Source organism: Peromyscus californicus, unplaced genomic scaffold, assembly GCF_007827085.1.
Source record: "Peromyscus californicus insignis strain IS unplaced genomic scaffold, ASM782708v3 Scaffold_12__1_contigs__length_115047231, whole genome shotgun sequence".
In the NCBI taxonomy this organism is placed as follows: Eukaryota; Metazoa; Chordata; class Mammalia; order Rodentia; family Cricetidae; genus Peromyscus; species Peromyscus californicus.
Window position 1 is genome coordinate 71,923,251 of NW_026294413.1, and position 6,000 is coordinate 71,929,250.

The following is a 6,000-nucleotide window of genomic DNA, read 5'->3' on the forward strand; positions in this document are numbered from 1 at the left end:
CTCACCTACCACTGCATCCAAAGTCATCCCTGCAGCCTCCACCCTCCCATGACACTTGATGTCTTTCAAGCCTCTTAACTTGCATAGCTCCTGGATATCTCAAACTCAACCTGTCAAGCAGAACTCTCATTTCTCCGATCTCCATTCCCGTCTCTGTGTGCCATTGGCATCCTAGCTGTCCCAAAGCCTTGATACCTCCCTTTCCCTCAGCCAGTAGCATGTGCTCCGGTTTCTTCCTCAAGTAATAGCTCACATTCTCCAACACTGCAAACTCAGGCATCTGTGTGCCTTTCCTCAACTGCCATGTTTTCCTAATGCTCTCCGTTTCCCTCTCTAACCTCTACCAGTTCTCCTTAAAACATTCACAGCGACTTTATAAAGTAACCCACATGCATAATGCTTAGAAGTTCCCAGGGGGTTTTCAGTACCTTCAAATGAAATCTAAACTTTCTGCCAAAGCCCACAGGCCCTGTACAAAGTGGTGCCTTTTTCACAATGCCCCACCTTCAGTCAGGCTCTGTGCCTCTTATGTTCAGCTTACCATACTGCTCAACCTTTGGTCCTCTCTGTGACTCCGGTCATCATGCTCCTGCTAGGCTCCATGGCTCTCGAACTTTACTGGACTGCTTTTTCTCTTGCTCTTTTACTATTATTGGTTGATTGACTGATTGATTTTTGAGACACGGTCTCTCTACACAGCTCTGGCTGTCATGAAACTTGCTCTATAGATCCGACCGGCCTCAAACTTACAGAGATCTACCTGCCTCTGATTCCCCAGTGCTGGGATTAAAAGCCTGTACCACCACACTGGGGTCAACCTCTCTGTCACATTCCTTTTTTTTTTCTCCAAGACAGGGTTTCACTGTATAACCCTGGCTGTCCTGGAACTCACTTGGTAGACCATGATGACCTCGAACCCACAAAGATAGGCCTGCCTCTGCCTCCCAAGTACTGGGATCAAAAGCATGGGCCACCACTGCCAGTCTCCTGTCTCATTGTTAATACTCAGATATCATTGTCATTTATTTATACTTTTTTTTATTGTCTGTCCCTCCATCTAAGATATAAGGATTTTGAAGGAAGAGAATGAATGCAACTTGTTACATTTGCATATACTATAGACTTTCTGAAATGGTTCCTAGAAAACAACAGGAACCTAAAAAAGCATATACCAAATAAACGAAAGAGAGGGGCTGCCACGAGGGGGCCAAGTCAAAGCTCTTGACTTTTTCCGCCTCCGCTTCTTTTTTAACTGTGTTTGTTTCTTGAAACAGAGTCTCATCATGTATCCCTGGCTGGCCTAGAACTTTCTCTGTAGACCAGCCAGGTCTGGAACTCATCTCTCTTTGCCTCTGGAGTGCTGGGATTAAGGACTCGTACCAACATGCCCAGCTATCGTCTTTGTGAAATCTGGTCTGTCTGTGCCCTACGTGAGTGCCTCTTCAAAAACCCAAGAATGGAGATGGCTGCCGTGCTTGGGGTTGGAGGGAATTTAGAAAGAGGCATCTCCTCATCCTTATTAGAGGCAGGAGGATAATAAGTTTGAGGCCAGTCTGGGCTACATGGTGAGACACTGCTTCAAAAAGTGACAATTTAGCAGAGTATGGTGGTAACATGCCTTTAATCTCAGCACAGGGAGAGAGAAGCAAACAGATTTCTAGGAGTTTGAGGCCAATCAGGTCTACACAGTGAGTTCCAGACAGTCAGAACTATTTGGAGAGACTCTGTCTAAAAAACAAACAAAACCAACAAAAAAACCCGACAACAACAAGCCAGGAATCCCTCTCCTTCCAGCAAGACAGCAATAGACGTAAAAATGTGGCATCTTGTGAAAATTAGTTATTAGTTAGTCGGGAAGAGTGGAGGGAAGCGCGGGTATGATGGCACATGCCTGTAAAGCCAGCACTGGGGAGGCCGAGATACGAAGATAGCTACAGATTCTAGGATAGCTTGTCTACAGTGAAGTTCACGACAGCCAGGGTGTAGAGCAAGACCTGTCTCAAAGAGTAAGAAACCAGCCACTAATGAGCATGGAGGAGAGAACGGTGCTAGGAAGCCATTGCCCTTGTTCAGCAAAACGCTGGGAAGCGGGGAGGTCCAGGGACAGAAGGGTGGCATGGATCATCACCCACCAAAGCTCTTGGATGTGGAACAGACCTAAGAGTGACAGGATTGAAGATCCTTTGGTGCATACCTCCAAGGCTGGTGAAATGATACAGAAGGAATACACTTATTTTGCTCTTCTCCCAAGGATCCAGGGTAAAATATGAAAGATTATAAATGCACATTAGAGGGCTGGAGAGATGGCTCAGTGGTTGAGAGCACCGACTGCTCTTCCAGAGGACCCCGGTTCAATTCCCAGCACCCACATGGCAGCTAATAACTGTAACTCCAAGCAAGATCTGACACTCTCATACAGACACACATGCAGGCAAAGCACCAATGCACATAAAATAAAAAATAAATAAGATTATAATTAATAAATAAATAAATACACATTAGATATAAACTTACAATCCTGACTTCCTCCAGAGAGTTCTGTGCAGTTCTTTCCGCTGGATTTTCTGCTGTCTCTAATACTCTTGCTTCCAATCCTCTTGTCCTCCTGCTGGCCCAAGGAGACACTAATCCAGGCCTTTTAGCTGTTAACTCTTTGTAGGTCTGTTTTTAGCTTTCTTTCTAGTGAAGACTGTACTTTTTCTTCACGTGTGTTGACCTTGGAGAGACAGCATTGAAACCATTCCTTAACACATGAACTTCTCCACTAAAACTACAGCTAGAAAATACATGTTTGACTCAGGGGTAATAAAAATGAGTTGGTAAGCACTCGGGAGGCAGAGCCAGGCGGATCTCTGTGAGTTCGAGGCCAGCCTGGACTACCAAGTGAGTCCCAGGAAAGGCGCAAAGCTACACAGAGAAACCCTGTCTCGAAAAACCAAAAAAAAAAAAAAATGAGTTGGTACTGGGGAAGTGACTTTTACATCTGTTGTTGAAGGGCCAGGTGTAGGAGCCCTGTCTGCAATCCCTGGACTCGGAGAGGCTGAGGCATGAATGCTCTGAGTTGGAGGTCAACAGGGTTACATAGTGCGTCTGTGGTTAGCCTGGGCTACGCAGCAAGATATTGTCTTAAAAAAAAAAAAGAATTAGTCACTTGAGGCCAAGACAATGGGAAAGGTGTGAGCCCTGAGATCTCTTTGAGGCAAAATGACTCTGTGGGATCAAGTGTTTCTGGCTTAATCCACGGGACCCAGAGCCTTTTCAAGTAAGAGATGAAGTCAGGTAATTTACTATTTCCCACTAGGGTTTACGGTATTCTGCTTACTCCATCTCTTGGCCTTTCTTCCTTTGTTTTTGAGACAGGGTTTCCCTAGGCCACCCTGGCTGCCCAGAACCCATTGTGTAAACTAGGCTGAGTGAACTCACAAATATTCCAAGTGCAGGGATTAATAATGGTGTGCAACAACACCTGGCTCACCTGGCTGGTTTGTTTGTTTGTTTGTTTGTTTTTGAGACAGGGTTTCTCTACATAGCTCTGACTGTCCTGGAACTCACTATATAGTTCCAGGCTAGCCCACAGACTTGCTGATAGTCCAGCTTGATAGAGGCATTTTCTTAAGTGAGGTTCCCTTTTCCCAGATGACCCAGTTTGTGTCAAGTTAAAAAAAAAAAAAAAAAACTAGCCAGCCCAAAGTACAAACAGGAATGATAAGAAGGCAGTGATGTTCAGGCAGGGCATCAGTAACAAAAGATACAAGGGGCTAGAGAGATGGCTTGCTTGTTAAAAGCACTGACTGCTCTTCCAGAAGACCCGGGTTCAATTCCCAGCTCCCACATGGCAGTTCACAACTGCCTGTAATTCCAGCTCCAGGTGATCTGACACCCATGGCAAAAGCACCCTAAAAAAATACATAAATGGGCCTGGAGAGATGGCTCAGAGGTTAAAAGCACTGGCTGCTCTTCCAGAGGTCCTGAGTTCAATTCCCAGCAACCACATGGTGGCTCACAACCATCTGTAATGGGATCTGGTGCCCTCTTCTGGCCTGCAGTCATACATGCTGTGTACATAATAACTACATCTTAAAAAAAATACATATAAAAAATAAAAAAAATTTAAAAAATACATAAGTAAAACCTCTGCTCTACACTGGTATTTAAAAAAAAAGATACAAGTCTTTGGATTAGAAATAAACCCAATGTTACAGGCATGGGTCTGAGTGGGAATGAGGGTAGAGAGGTGAGAAGTGACAGCTCACAACTGTCTGTAACTCCAGGCCCAGAGGATCCAACACCCTCACCCAGACATACATGCACATGCAATAGATAATAAATAAATAATTAATTAAAAAAAAAGAAAACGAAGAGCTGGGAGGAGACACGGGTACTGAGTGATGCTGGAGCGCAGGCCTGCACCTTCTGTGATATGTTAATAGGCACCTCAATGAGTCATTTGACCATCATCTGGGATTCCAACTAACACTCTTTGTTTTCCCAAAGCTGCACACGATGGTGGGAGATGCTAGGAAGACCCCATGATACAGTTCCATGAGGTCATCCCCACGGTGGGATGGGACTTTGTGGTGAGGGCGCTGTTTGGGGTCCCTCACCCTCCTTCTCTGTAAGCCAGCTCAGGAAGATTCAGGGTCACCAAGATGGACTTGGGTGGAACTGGAATTATTAGTTTCCACTTCACTAAGAGAAGGTGAGACATCTAAACCTTCCACTCTACCCCCTCAAAATCCTGTGTGTGAATTTTCTAATGGCAAGCTATAATTTTACATTTCAAAGATAGGACACTCCCCTCTCCTAAATGTTATATTTTCTATAACATTTAGATGTTTGCTCAAAAGTCAGCCTGTGCTATTATAGTAAAGCACTTATAATGACATGTAAATTTTATGACTAAAAAAGCATTTTGCAGTCCGTACAAAGATTAGTTGCAAAAAAAATGGTCAGAGGATGAAATCTTGTGTTTCAGAGCCAGAAGAACAGATGGCAATGTGCTAAAGAAGGCTTAATCTATAAGAAGCCAGATTTGGGTCATTGCTGGGATGAAAGAGAAGAGCAGAGGAGACAAAAGAAACATTGGAGAAAAACTTTTAACATAAAAAGAAAAAAAATACAGCTGGAGAGATGGCTCAGTTGTATGCTAGTGCTCAGATGCTCAGATGGCCCCCAGCAGAAAGGGCCATAGTTGATCCAGGATTCACATGAAAGCCTGGCATCATGGCATGTCCCTGTAATCACAGCACTGGTGTTAAAAAAAAAAGCCCCCCGTCCTCCAAGATAGGGTTTCTCTGTCCTGGAACTCACTCTGTAGACCAGGCTGGCCTTGAATTCACAGAGATCAGCCTGCCTCTGCCTCTGGAATGCTGGGATTAAAGTCCTGCACCACCACCACCCAGCTAAAAAAATTTTTTTTTTTTTTTTTTGGTTTTTCGAGACAGGGTTTCTCTGTGTAGCTTTGTGCCTTTTCCTGGAACTCACTTGGTAGCCCAGGCTGGCCTCGAACTCACAGAGATCCGCCTGGCTCTGCCTCCCGAGTGCTGGGATTAAAGGCATGCACCACCAACACCCGGCTTAAAAAAAATTTTTTTTTTTAATTAAAAATAGCTAGCATACTGGGCGGTGGTGTCTTATGCCTTTAATCCCAGCACTAGGGAGGCAGAGGCAGGTGAATCTCTGTGAGTTTGAGGCCAGCCTGGTCTACAAAGCGAGTTCCAGGACAGCTAGGACTGTTACACTGAGAAACCCTGTCTTGAAAAAACAAAAAACAAAAAACAGCAGCTAGCCTTAGCTGGTGTGGTGGCCCAAGCCTTTAATCCCAGCACTAGAGGAAGAGCAGGAGAATCTCTGAATTTGAGGGTAGCCTAGTCTAGAGTTCCAGGAAACCCTGTCTCAAAAAACAAAAATAAATAAATAAATAAATAAATAAATAAACAAACGAATATACACATACATACTAGGAGCTAGCCCTTCAAGGGCCAAAATTCCATAAATTTC